This window comes from Myodes glareolus, chromosome 4 (genome assembly GCF_982192425.1).
Source record: "Myodes glareolus chromosome 4, mMyoGla1.1, whole genome shotgun sequence".
In the NCBI taxonomy this organism is placed as follows: Eukaryota; Metazoa; Chordata; class Mammalia; order Rodentia; family Cricetidae; genus Myodes; species Myodes glareolus.
In genome coordinates this window covers 28,218,986-28,234,103 of record NC_142029.1, presented here as the reverse complement: position 1 = coordinate 28,234,103, position 15,118 = coordinate 28,218,986, and the positions used below count along the sequence as shown (strand labels likewise).

Genomic DNA, 15,118 nt, shown 5'->3' with positions numbered 1-15,118 from the left:
CAATTGAGAATGATTGTGATGCTATAATGTAAAACAGAATGTGTGATGCTTATTCTAAGTGTTCTGGAAATCGAGAGCAACGTTAGTCAAGAGAGATATGGAAGCTGGAGAGATAGACGGCTGAGTGGTTAAGAGTACTTGGTGGTCGGATAGAGTTCTCTGGTTTCCCAGCTCATATACAGTGGACAGATAGTTCACAACTGTCTGGACCTCCAATTATAGCAGAGTTATTCAGGGTCCTCTTCAGGCCTCTGAGGGAACAGCATGCACATGAGACACTTACAGTCAAGCAGACACATACACACACACACACACACACACACACACACACACACACACAGCTACAAACAAAATAAAAATAAACAGAATAAAATAAATTAAAAAATAATAAGAGAGATTAAAGTATATAGAGCTATATTTTTTAGAAGTACTTCCTGAAGAATCTAGGCTAGATCTCAAAATCCAGCTCAAATCTTGGTAGAAATTGGAACACAAGGGTTCCAGATTGCTGATAACGGTATACAGAAAAGCAAATGGGCAACAGTGCTAAGACTTCACATTAGCATACACTATACATAGACAGCGAAGAGAGAAAGTCTAAATGATGGGCCCAGAGCTGCATCTCCTGCCTCCCCTCCACATGACTCGCGCTGAGCTCTTCAAACTATAGCAGCTGGACACGGAGGCGCGCGCTATAATCCCAGCTCTCAGAGGGAGAAGGAGGCGGGTCAGGAATTCAAGGCTATCCTTGGCTATAGTGTGAGTTCAAGACCAACTTGGGCAACATGAGGCAGTGTAAAAACTAAGACAAACAAAATTTAAAAATCAAACTGTAGTTATTCACGGAATATGTTTGGGGTGTGTCAGGGAGGGGTCAGGGCATACGAAAGAAATAGTGCTTAAGAAAATAGGTACTCTCTTACCTTGCTAGTTCTGTGGTCTCATGGCAAGGATCAACAGTTGATCTGGGAGTCATAAAGTTAAATTATACTTAGTAAAACACACAGAGCCTATGAGCACACAGAGGAAAAGCAAAATAGAATGTGTGTTATTTCCCAAAAGCTCATCAGAGCATTTGAGGATGAATAAGATAAATTGTTACCTGGTTTTTGCATCTCATCCATTTCAGCTCTGAGAATTATGACAGACATTCTTGTTAATACAGACACTTCCTGGAAAGGCCGGGTCTTATTTCTAAAAAGCTCTGACCATATATACACACAAAATAATGGAGAAAATATAAGCAATTACAGACAGTTCCCCCTATTTTTGTCATGAGTGATCAAGCCCACAGAGTCACGTGAGCTTTGCTAGGAAATTCAAGTCCTGAAGAGAGGAACCTTCCAGGAGCAAATTCTGTCATTATTTTGCTTTCACAGACAAAATATGTTCCTGTTCAGTCAAGCGGAGTAATCAATTATTCTGCATTATGAAATCCTCATTTTCTATCTATTGACATTTCAGACAATTATGCCGCATGCCAATAGCAGTTTGGATGGTCATAGCTAAGCCCCAGCTTACAGCATGGGACTCATCCAGGCTGACAGTGTTCTCTTGTCTCCCCCCCCCCCCCCCCCGAAGCCCATCTATTATTTATGCCTAAATCCAGTGCAGTGCAAGTATGCCCTGAGCACTAGAGCCGGGGCAAACTCGAGTAAGTATTTTTGTCTTAATAAAAAGTGAAATCCTTCAAACTATGTGTAATTTGTATTAAAAGATAATCACAGCTCTCTTGAATTGAAAAAAAAATCATTCCTATGTATTGGAAGATGAGGATGACTAAATTAGACAATCTATTCACCTCAGAATTTTAGCATCCAGTGTGTGGACACAATCTTGTGTGTCTCCCCACCACAAAGATAATTTTATGGAATTGAAATGGCTCTCCCCTCCCCGTGTGTGTGTGTGTGGTATGTAGGTACACCTGCATATGTGTTTGTGTCTAAGCAGGCTAGAGGCTGATGATGTTAGATGTCTTTCTCTATTGCTTTCCATCTTGGTTTTAGAGTCAGGGTCTTTCACTCTGAGTTCACCATTGGTATCCTGTCTGGCCAGTGAGCCTCAGGGATCTTCCTGTCTCCAACTCCCTCCCTGGAGCTGGGATTATAACTCAGTACTGAACCATCTCCTCAGTTCGTCAAAATGACTTTGGATGAAGATTCAATTCCACTACTGTCGCTTCCATTTCCTCTCTTGCTGGCCGACCATTTCCTGGGATTTCCTGTGTAGCAGACATGCATTTCTTCTTTCAAAATTCTTGTCACCACATTACATCCTGAGCTGTTTTTTTCTATGCTCCTTTTACAGACAAGGGAAGTAGGGAACAAGGAAAATGAAGTGACATGTCTTGGAACACAGAATCAGTATTTAAGCAAATCCTACACAAATGGATTCTAAGGGGTTCACTCCCTGTGCCACGATGCTCAAATAATTGATCCTTTGTTTTCCTGGCATTCAGCACTACTTAGCAATTTTAAAATAGCAAGCCGACTTCTCCGGGAATCAAAAATTGCCACTCTAATTCCATCTAGGCATGGGTGCAAGGAATTTTTCTATCACCAGCACCTGTAATCGAGCAGGGCTAGCATGTGTCATCATGAATTATTGCACAATTTTGTAAATTATTTAATTACTACTAATGAAGAAACATTCTGTACACAGTTGTAATTACCTTGTTTGGAAACAATGTTACCATTTGTATATTTAAGGAACACTTGCTACAAATTAACTCTTGAGGAGGGGGTTCTTCCTTTTTTTTTCCATTTTGGAATATACAGTTCTAAATAACTGAATGTTACATGTAATCCTAAGGAAATTTAAGATTGCAAACACAAATAGTAGCATTTCTAAATGCTTCCAAACACAAATGTGTTACAAATGAAGAAAATAGTATTTTTATAGTTCATGCTATTCTACAGAAATCATACAAGATAAAGACATTTGCTGCTTTTGCTTTAGCAAATGGAAACGTCACAGGTCTTTCTGTAAGTGCCCTTTGCCACATGTGGCAGAAGATCTTATCTCATCCACCTACTCGAACACACGGTTTGGGGCACATACCCATCTTAAGCAGAGACCTAAGTTTTCAGAGTGCTTTGAGTAAAATTCTTGCCTATACTTATTAAGTGGCTGTTGTATGTATATTTATCCCAAGTGTCATTTTTACAAAGCAAAAGTACACATACAGTGTTAAGGTGTTCTGATATCACAGAGTAAAATGTAAAGTAATTGTTAAAATGCTGCGCTACAGGAAGGACCTGTTGGTGCCTCTGCAGTTTCAATTACGGAGAAATGACTGATATACGTTGTTGAATTTGCTGTAAAGGCTTGGGAGCAATGACAGTCGCAGAGAGCCAAGCTTGCCCATTATTCCAAAGGTTAGGTACACCTTGTATGGTGAAACTGAGTTTCATAAACTAGATTGTGATGGTGAGTTCATTTACGACATCCTCACTCCCTGAAATATAATTGAGTTAATGGAGCAAAGCCATCATAAACAGGGAAGAATAAAAACAACAGTAACTCTTAGATTATACAGTGGGTCTCTCTGGCTTCCAAGGACATTGGCAGTTAAACCATCTGTGTCTGACAGTTGCCCATGGTTAAATAACCACACACAAGAAAGATAAGCGGTATTGTCATATTTTCTCTGATGCCTTCTTTTCTCTATGGTCTCAAGGTCAAACTGCCATTTAACTGGGCAGTCCCGATCATGAAAGAGTTCTGTTCTCTGATAAGTAGTGTGGCTTTTTTTTTTTTTTTGAATCACAGTCAAGTGCTTCAGTGCTTGTTGAAGAGCCTATAAGTATTCCCTGACACCATACAAGATTGCAAAAGAAGAGAAAAGAAAATGTCTTTGTGTGCTCAGAGGCAACACCACTCAATTCACCACGTAACATCAAATATTATGCAACATTTGTTTTACACGTACAGTATTTTATCAGCTAGAATGACAGAGGAAGACCTGGAGCTTTCCCCTTGCTTACGTGAGTTACGGAGGCAAATAAAAAACACTGTATTTTGATTCACCCTTCAGAGGAGCTTTGATAAAGGCATTTAAGAGCATAGCCGTCAATACAGTCAAGATCTCTTCCGCTCAGAATTCCTGTATACCTCTCTGTAGTCAATGTGTCCTTCTGTTCAGAATTCTGGAAACTGGAACTCCATTTTTTTCTGAATATTTTTTGCTTCTATAGAGGGAGATATAGCGTAGTCTGATCCCCTAGGATCCACATTTTAAAACCACATGCTTAAAATCCCAGTTTAAGGGAGGCAGAGGCAGAGGCAGAGGCAGAGGCAGAGGCAGAAGAATCCCTGGAACTCACTGGCCAGTCAGCCTAGACTAATTGGATATGTCCATGATACTTAATGAATGGTAGCAAGATAGCTCTTTGGCCTTTACATATAGGTACATAAGCTGCAAGTGCATCTAAACATACACAAATAGGTAGATGCACAAACACACATACACTAACACACACACAGAGATAGTGTATTAGTATGAATTCTTTTGACTCTGGTCATTACACATTTGAGATTTATCCCACACTGCTTACTGTATCAATAACCCCACACATGCCTTATTTTTGAATAAAGTTGATTATTCCTTACTCCAACAGAAGAGGAGTGTTTTCCACTGCTTTTGGAACCACAGTTAAACCTATTGTAAACATTTACATTGGTGTACGAATGTGCATTTTTACTTCGTGTGGGTGAATATCTAGTGATGATGGATCACATAGGAGGGTTGCATATATTTCGTGGAAGCAATGCCTAGTGCTTGCCAGAGTGGTTGTGCTATTTTGCATTCCAACCAGTGATGTGTGCACTCCAACGGCTCTGCATACACACATCACTTGTAGCTATCTGTTATTTATCCATGCATTGTCTCTCTGGTTACGTATTATAGCTATGTTTAATGAAGTCAGCAGAAATCCTAACTATGGAATCGTCTTGCCCAGAGAAAACATAGGATTATCCTTCTGCCAGTTGGTGCTTAGAGTACTTTTGCCCAGAGAAAACATAGGATTATCCTTCTGCCAGTTGGTGCTTAGAGTACTTTTGCCAATTGGTGAAAACATAACCTTGCTTTATTCATGGTTCTGTTTAAAGTCACCCTATTTAATACATTCTGTTAATTCCTTACATTGAACTCATAACCAGCAGTACCAAGAGTCTTGAATTGTGGCCGAAGGGAGCTTTGAGCACACATGGAGTTTACTTTAGAAGCACACCGCTGGTCTTCCTGTACTTAGGAGCCCCAGACGTCGCTTTGGCGAGCGCCACACGGCCAGTCACTTCAAACAGTGAGGTCATAAACAAAAAGCACCAAGACAGACAAATGGGGTGTTAAAGTGACTTTGGGAAAAGCCCATTGGTTTACAGTCCGAGAGATGAAACCAGGAGGGAGAGTGTTGCCTCGGTTGACCTCAGTTGGAAATGTGAACTCCATGATGGGATGCCCTGCGTGGTTGCTGGCCTGCCTATGCCCACAAAACCAGCACTAATTTGGGAGGGGGGGGGTCACAAATAATGTTAATTTTTGTAAAAATTCATGAATATAAAACTCATGAATAATGAAAATAGATTATGCTACTTTCCCATCCATTTTTGTCACTCTGTGTTCTCAGTTTAAATGCCATTGTCTTTGAGAGGCCACGGAGGAACCCCTAACCTCCACCCAAAATATTCTAGGCCCCCATTTGCAGCCTGCTCTTTTTGTAAACCTGATTCTTCACCTTTGTTTTTTGTCTTTGTTTGTTTTTCATTTTACCCTGTACTTTCCCTAATGTCATTGTTTTTCAAAAATTAATCTCCGTGTGTGTGTGTGTGTGTGTACATGTGTGCAATCATGTGTGCGCACACATGAACACCTGTGTGCATGTGCCGTCAGAAGACAGCATGCTAGAGTAGTTCTCTGTTTTTACCATGTAGGTCTCTGGGATTGAACTCAGGTTGTCAGGCTTGACTGACAGCAGGCGCCTTTACCCGCACAGTCATCTCAGCAGCCTCACTCACCCTGCTGTTTGCGATCATTTGTGTTCTCATCCCTAGAGTCTGGGAAAACACCGTCTGTCTTAGTTTCTTTGTATCGCCCATTATGCCAAGGTTTACCATACAGTCCGGCACATCCAGTTGCCGGGTAAATATTTGTCAACCAAGCCAATGTCTTACTGAAACTGGAACACGTGATAGTAAGAGTGATGGGACTTGGATTGGAAAATCTGGTTTCCCATCCTGGTCTTAATACTGACCGGTTGTGTGACTGTAAGCTTCAGTTTCTTCACCTATAAAACTGGGGGTAAAAACAATAATATCTCTAATAATGGTTTTTGGAAAGACCTAAAATGTCAGTTAGGGAACATGGACTCTTAGCTTCTGGCACACTGTTGGTCTGACCGTCATTGCACCAGGATCGTTTACAAGCCAGAGTTGAAAGTTCATACCAAAGTTTGTACAATGCCAAATATGCCAACCAATAGTGTGAACAGTGCACTGGTGTGGGCATCTGAGTAACACTTGCTATAGGAGGTCGAGGGACTCTGAAGGACTCGGCGAAAGTTTCCACTGAAGAGTAGACGTCTTGTTTCTCAGATACATGCTGTGTGCTCTGGGGCCAGGCTAGCAGACCGGGTCATCAGGAGAATAAATATGGAGGACTCCAGGCTCTGTTAGCCTTCAAGATTCAGCATCAGCACCACTTTCTAGCAATGCAGCACCAAGACGATATGAATTAAAATAAGCTGGTGATTTATTTTACTTCAGAAACATTTGTTGAATGTTTAAAAGTGATGCTTCAAACACAGAAGTTTGTCCTCTCTTCTTGGAAATATGATGTCTTTTTTTCCCTCTTTCAAGAACTCCTAAAATACATATTTAATTAATAAACATATCATGATTTCATCACAAATGGATTCTGATGTACTCCTTAAAATTTCAAGGCAAATAGGGTTGGAGAGATGGCTCAGTGGTTAAGAGCACTTGCTGCTCTTCTGAAGGTCCTGAGTTCAATCCCCAGAACCCCCAAGGTCGCTCACAACTGTCTGAATACTTCTTCTGGTGTGCAGACATACATGCAGACAAAATGCCCAAATACACAAAATACATGAATAAATAAAAAATTAAAATACTCTTTTTTTAAAAAAAAAGGACTTCAAAGCAATAAAACATGAACAATTGCTGTGGAATTGCCTCACTCTGCCTGTGTGTTCCTAAGGCTAACGAAACGACATGAATGAACACAGTGGCGGGTCAGAGACGACACCCGTCACTCAGCAGTTGCTTCACTTCAAATCTCTACCAGTGACTGCCTTACAAAATCACGATGATCAGATATGACTAAGGGACACTCTTGAAGATCATGGGTCTTTAGAAGATTCACAACAAGATGAGTCACTGGCAGAAAAAGAAATGGCAGAGAGAGAGAGAGAGAGAAAGAGAGAGAGAGAGAGAGATGCTGATTTCGTGCGTGTGTGTGATCTCACAGCAAAAAGCGACCCGAAAGTTTGGCTGTCCACAGAACTCCCATTGCTTCTGAACCTACCTTTATATTAGCTTCTCCAGAGACAGCAACCACCCCCACCCCCCGCAACTCACAAACTCTCATCAGGAGGTAAACGACAGGTCTGAATCAAACCTGGCATTGAAAACATCACCTGCTGCCAGGCATGCTCCTGGTACATCCTGCAGAGGTCCAGTTGTTTCCCATTATTTCCCAGCTATTTTAAATGCTCCTGGATGGGACTACTGAATTCCTTGTCAGGGAGCAGGAAAACGTTATACCATCCCATCTGCAAATTCCTTCCCAGGTTACAAAATATTTTGGGGTCATTCTAATAGAATCAAGAATAATTTAAGAAAAAAATGTTGTTTTTCACTTTAAAACTTTGAGTTTGAGCTAGGGGAATGAGTCTAACACATGGCAGCTGGCCTGGGACTCTCAAAACCTTGGAATTAGGGCCAAAGTGAGTATTTCCTGAGATTGAGTCTGATATGCTTCGTGCACCCCTGGTGGGGTCCAGCAGGTCTTAAATAAATGCTATTGTCAGGAGAGATGAATGAATAAATGAATGAATGCATGCAAGTCTACTAATGACCTACAGATTCTGAAATCAAAGATTCCCATAGGAAAGTTGCACTGCATTCGGAATTTGTGTGTGTGTGTGAATAATTCTCTTTTCATCATTTATGCTCAGTGTGGACTTTCTCAATTTTTTTAAACCAAGGCGTGAAATACATAGACGTGTTTTCCAGAACACAAAAGACAATTATAGTTCTTAGAAAGCTACGTTGGTATATGGGATGTGTGCGATGATAATTTTAAATTTCCTCCAGAGATATTTCTGGGAGCAGCATTGGCTGAGATGCTGTAGCAGAGGTTTGGGAAGGGAAGGGAGAAGAATCTGGTTCTCCTACCCTGAACATTACCATCAGATTCAGAGAAGGCATCCCATTTTCAGTGTGTGCACTGGTGAGTTACAAGGTTAAATAAATTACAGCTGCGTCAGAGAAGAGCAAATAATTGTGATAATTAGAGACATCTCACATGGAAGTCTTCTACATGCAATGTAGAAGAAAACAAAGCCAAAATGATCCAAAGAAGAAAAAGAAAGAAACAAATAAGGTCAATGTTACAAAGACATGCACTAAAATCCGAGAGACTGAGCTCAAGCCATGTGCTTCCAAAGTAAGCTTCCAGCAGTCTGGAAGAGAGACCTGAAAGCCATGCTGTCTGGAAGTTAAGCATACAAAAGATAGTAGAGAGGGAGCCTTGTAGGAGCATTTGAGACCTTTGCAATTAAGGGCCGAGAAAAATACAGGTTAAATTATTAAAGGAAGAGACTTCATAAAAAGACAAAAAGTGAGACATTAGGAATTAAAAACCATGGCAGGACAGGCTCACTTAGCATAGGGCCGGCTACCAGCCACACCTTGGGTATCCTGAGGACATCTCGTGTTACAGCATACTGCAAAGGCCATAATAATTAATGTTTATAATAGTTTTGAATCATTACGAATGACAGCACACGAGGACAGGGACTTTCATAATATATTTTGAAACCCCTCCCCCTGCAAAATAAATGTGAAGTTGTTTAAGCATTTATAGAGACACGCTCCAGAAAATTAATTTACGAGGGAATATCTCAACCCTTCTCAATTGTCTGCACAGGCAGAATTGGCATTTATGCCTGTAATAATAACCCTTCTTACTGAAGACCTTACAATCAGGGGCTTGACTATTTCCGGTTCATTAAGCAATGCCCCAAGGTCTACCGGCAAAAGAAAGACTTTTACGCAGTAGGACACCTGTGTGACACACGGAGCATTCATTCAATTTTAATAGTCACCAAATATTGATATAATAAAATGATCCCAACACCCCTCCACCTCTATTTGGTGCTGCGTTTCAAATGTTTCCTCGGATAATTCAGAGCTAGGGTTTAAATACGACTCTTTCTACTAGGATGTCTGTTGTCATTGCCATTCTATTTCGGTCTAACGTTGAACCTGCCAGCCTTCTAGAGAAGAAAAGGTTAGCAGCAAAGGGGAAATTCAGTGAAAAACAGAAGCAGGAAAACTTCAGCATAACTTGGCAACTCTTCCAGTGCAAATGAGGTAACAGGTTTGTCAAAGGACGCTTTATATACTCATGACACCGATACCTTCTCCAGTGCCTATGGTGACTCATGAAAGGAAAACCACCACCACAACAAAATCAACAACAACAAAAACCCAAACAAACAGGCAAACAAAAACCTGCTAGCCTGTTGCCAGGACAACTGGCATGCATTCCTGAAAACCAGTTCATTTGTGGGGGGCATGGAAACTGCCATCCCCACCTGCCAGATAATAGCCACTTTGTGTAGACACCACAATGGTTGCAAAGTGTCTCAGCTCCCGCCTAGTAGAGGAAGGCGGATTCACTTCCTAGAATGTCTTAGACTAGGGCTCATGTACTTCGGGCTTCTGTCTCTTGGACTCCACATAGTGTCCAAGCTCCAGAATAATGATGCTTCTTGTATTAAAATCTCTGTGGTCGCCCCCAAGTTCAAATAGTATTTTTTTTATTATTATTGATGTTTTAACAATGCTTTTGCTCCAGGTAGTGGTGGCGCACACATTGAATCCCAGCACTCAGAAGGCAGAGGCAGGTGGATCTCTGTGAGTTCGAGACTAGTCTAGTCTACAGAGCTAGTTTCAGGACAGTCTCCAAAGCTAAAGAGAAACCCTGTCTTAAAACCACACACACACACACACACACACACACACACACACACACACACACACACACACACAAAGTCAAAACAAAACAAAACAAAAAGCAAAAAATAATGCTTTCCCTGGGAAGAATGTAGAAAAAGCTAGGTTGGACCATAGATGCTCAGGACGAGGCAGGGGGAGGTGGAATCCCCTCCCCACCTAAAAGCCAATCAGGGTCATACACTAACAGCAAAGCTGAGTTCAAACCTGAGTCTCTGACTCCCACTGGAGTGCTCGTGACACATGGCCTCCAATGGAGCCTTGACAGTGGACAGCATGCTGTTTGAAGCATTTGCACTGTGAAGAACTCAAGTGGGTAGGCTAAGCAGAGTTATCTATGGCAGAACTTTTGGAAGCGATATATGAAGGTGACTTCCTGCTCTTCTGAAGATGCTCTTGTTGGTAATGTAGCTCCCTTTCCATGTACACATTTTTATATCATCTCTTCACTCCTGCCATAGAGATAATTTACACGGCTCTTTAACAGGATGGCACCAATAAATCAGCAATTAGGCTTTGATTCATCGACTTTCCTAATAGTCTCCAGAAACCAGCTCATATGACTAAGCAAACAGGCCTGAATATTTGATGTTTACTTTATGGTCTTTTAAACTTTCAGGTCACAGAGATATGGAAGTCCCAGAAAGAAAGGATTTATCAATATATTTTAAATGTAAAAAAAAAATCCAAACCTTTTTAAAAGTTTATCTTCACTGGGCATGGTGACACATACCTTTAATCACCAGTACTCAGGAGGCAAAGGCAGTTGGATCTAGTGAGTTTGAGGCCAACCTGGGTTACGGATTGAGTTCCAGGACAGCTAAAGCAGTTACACAGAGAAGCACTGTCTTGAAAAATACAAAACAAAACAAAAGTTTATCTTCACAGATGAAAGGGAGGTCCAGGCAGGCTGTATCACATGTGTTTGACAACACTACCAAGGAGGGTATCCTGGCATTAAGACTAAAGCAAACCTCTGCCACACCTAAAGGACACTCACTTGGCCTTTTGGCTTCACATATCTACCCTTTTAATACTTTCTCCTTGATATGAAATGCTGAATTGAGAAAGTTATCAGACCAGGGAGCTGGGGAGATGGCCCGGTCAGTAAGACACCTGCTGTGCACGTATGAGGGCCTGAGTTAGGACCTTCAGTTTCCAGGTAAAGAGCAGAGCACGCTGGCACATGCAAGTGTAAGTCCTGGGAGATACAGACAGGAGGGTCCCTGGGGCTCACTGACTGGCCAGGCTAGTCAATTAGTGAGCTCCAGGTTCAATGAGAGATTCTGACTGAAACCAAACCAAACCAAAACAAAACAAACAAAGAAACAACAACAACAACAACAACAACAAAAAACAACCGTGAGAAGCAATAAGAAATGCATTTTCCATTGTCCTCTACATGCAGGTACACCCACATTTATCACCTCTTCATGTGTGCACTCCCACACATGATAACATACGAATAGTCAAAAAAATAGTAACAGGCTATATTATCTTCAAATTATTTTTATACAATTATATTATTTAGCACAAGAGCTTTTGAAATAACTGCGTGAATTACTCAATTAGGCAGAATAACGTGTACTATTCATGGCAGGAATTTTAGATGAAAATAATGTGGTAGTTAGCAAGAGACTTGGATAAAGTCTCAGGTAGGGAACCAGGCAGTCTTAAGACGAAAACACTCCAACTCTGACGCCCGCTTGATGTTCTGGTCATTTGGTCACAATGCAGAAAGGGACAGCAAAAAGTCATTTGCGGAAAGTGCCTGAGATGGAGATGAGGTGGCCTCCCTTTCATTATCTGCCACGATCAGAGATGAAACCCTTCCTAAAAGTATCGGCCATGTCAGAAACTCCTGCATCTCAACCCCAAATAGGAAGACACAGAAGAGGTTGATAAAAATGAAATTCTGTAACTCTAATTCTTATCACAGCACCAAAGTAGCGGCCTGAAGAGGGGGCCCCACTGTTGCCTGATGAAAAGCCCCAATCGAGGACTACCCACGGAGGCAGTCAGGGCCCAGAAGGGAGGGAATGGCCTCATCTTCAGAGGCCTGAATGGCCAGACTCTCTCAAATGAATAGACAGCACCGTGGCAGAAAAGGCAGCAGAGATGAAAGTGGAAGCCACTGAAAACAGAAGAACGGAGGGAAACCTTCAAAGGGGTGAAGAATAACAAAAGTCCAGGGGCTGATGTGATGAGCACCCACATGCTAAAACTGCAGCTCCAGGGAGCTGTTTGAAGCTGCCAAAGAGAAGCAATACAATCTGGAATGAACAAAAATTGTCATCAAACGAACATAAGGGCCACCGAGGGACCTTAAGGAAGGGCAACCTATGGGAATCTGAGCCCCGCAAAGAGCTCACTTGGCAAAGTCCTTTTGAACACCTCAATCATTCTGAAGTGTTGTGTAAAATCTACGCACACACGCACAACATATGCACACACATGCATGCACGCGCGCACACACACGCACACACACACACTTTAGGATCTGTGGGACATTTTGCCGGAGGTGCCCATCAAAAGTCTTCAATAATTTTAGGCAATGACAAGCTATTGGATCTTGTACTCTGAGGAGCGGGGCAAAGAACAGACGAAGGATTCATCAAAGCCACCTCTAATCTTTCTACCACATCTGCAATGTCCATCTCACCAGGGGTGACCTCCTACATAACCTTTGGGAGAGATGTGTTCTTTGGTTTTTGTCTGGGTTGCGGTTTAATTCAGCAGGAAGCAGGGCCATGGCTGGGAACCAAGATACAAAGAAAATTGCAGCGAGGAGGCAAAACCCGCCAGTGTGAACGACAATGAACTAGGTGAAATAAATGACCAGCTGCATCTTAGGAGAACAGCAGAACAAAAAATAAAATCCGGTGGATTATCATTTTCAGGCCTCATTTCCCATCACGGTTACCATGTAGGTGACGACAGAGACAGCACAGTTGAGCAATAGTATGCGTGCATACACACACACAAACACATACACATGCACCGTGCATACAAGCACGTGCACACATGTACACAAGAGGGGGTAGAGGGAGTAGGAGAGAGGAAGAGAGGGAAAGAGGAAGAGGGGAAGAAGAGGAAAGGGAAGGCGGGAGAGAGAGAGGAAGATTAAATTGGAGAGTTTTCATTTTTAAGAGTTGGGTCCAATCTGGGTCAGCTATCTGGATAAAAGCTTTAGATTTCACTCAAAAAAAAAAAAAAACCCAACTCACAGAGATTTCAAGAAATATTCTGTCTTATTGTAAATTACTGATGATAATTCCTCGAGTTTGAGAGTTTGGATAATGTGGAAAAACTTCGAAGACTATCAAAAGTTTGTAGACAAAGCTAAGGAGTCCTGACACGGATCATTTCTAAGGAGGCCGCGTCAAGGGGAATTTATGTTCTGAGATTAATGTGCCTCTCCCTACACCTTTGTCTTCTCTGCTTAGATAGACAGTCAGGAATGGAAAATTCCCTCATTTTGAATGGGTTCAACCTCTCAGACCTGCAAAGATGTCCAAGAAGAGTCCCCATTCGGGAGTGACTGAAGCTTGGTTTCAATTTCTTCTGTCTCTAAACATTGGCCAGGCATTCCAAATCTTCCTAGGTTTCCAGCAAGCACCAGAATAGGGGACCAGAAGAGAAAAGAAAGACTCAGTCCCCCACTGTGCTGACTTCCCTGAGAGATTTCCGTTTCTACAGCGTGGGGTTCCTATGCCTAGGTATTACCCCCCCCATAATTCCACTCTGCATTTTCCTTTTCTCTGTCTAGGCAGAAAACAAAATCACCACCTGTCTCCACTTCAAAGAGTCTTTAGTTTGAGAAGAAAAAAAAAAATGGATGGAATCTTCTTCGCACGAAGGGTCTGGAGAGCGCCGGACACGTAGGGGTGCTCAAGAAGCGTGACCCGATGGTCAGGGTGCAGTTGCTATCAGAGCTGACCAGAGACCGGGGCTCAAGCTGCTTTGGGAAGCGTGATGAAGAGACCCGCCTTTCTGGCAGAGCCATCCCATTCTTTCATCACCGTCCTCAAAGATATCACTGATGTTGGGCTCTGGTTTCACTCTTTTTTCCTCTGACTGGACGAACTGAGTCTACTCTGCTCACTAGCTGCCACTTCAGAATCCTGTCATGCAGAGGAAGGCCAAAGGACATTTCCCCCTAAGTCCTTTTAACTTCCTGGCATTCCGTTTTTTCAACCCCACATTAAAGGTGCTCACGTTTCATCCTAGTCCCACCAGCCAATGGGTGGCCTCAAGTTAGACTAGGCAGGACTTCTGTCGGGGGGCTTCCCCTGTTGGGCACGGGAGAAGGAACCCAGAGAAATGTTCCTTCCAACTCACTTTCTCATCTTTTCCGCCTTGGATGCCATCCCTGACGGCTCGGAGATTAGATGCGTTAGAAACTAACAGACAACAGATGTCAATGGAGGGCCACCGTGGGCCAGGGAGACCCGTGCCTTGCGGGTTCTCAAAATGAAGAATTTCCTTTTTCTTTGGCATCTCCCCCACCCCACTGCCCCCACACAACACTCCATCGATTTATAATCCATTCAAGCTTGTGTGCTATGCTCTTTTTCTTCCAAGACAAGGCCCGGTAACTGGAAAACCCAAAACAACGTCTCCTGATCTTGGCACACTCCTCCAAGCCTCAACTAATTCCTGGCAGAAACTGGTGTGAGCGTGCCCAGGGGAAGCCCGTGCAAGAGGCATCACTGGAGACTCTTTTGGAGAACAAATCCTCTGGAGTGTTCCTGAATTGTGACCCTTTGTAGGTGACTGGGCATTATCACATCTTTTCTAGCACCTTGACATCCTGGGCAGTCTGGCATCAGGGGCCACCTGTTTGGGAGATGGGAGA

General features: G+C 42.5%; 1 protein-coding gene across 1 annotated transcript in view; it reads right to left on the bottom strand.

The window, feature by feature from the left end:
- Rora (RAR related orphan receptor A) overlaps positions 1-15,118 on the bottom strand; it is a 193,973-nt gene that overhangs the window by 106,565 nt on the left and 72,290 nt on the right. The gene's annotated exons all lie outside the window — the stretch shown is intronic.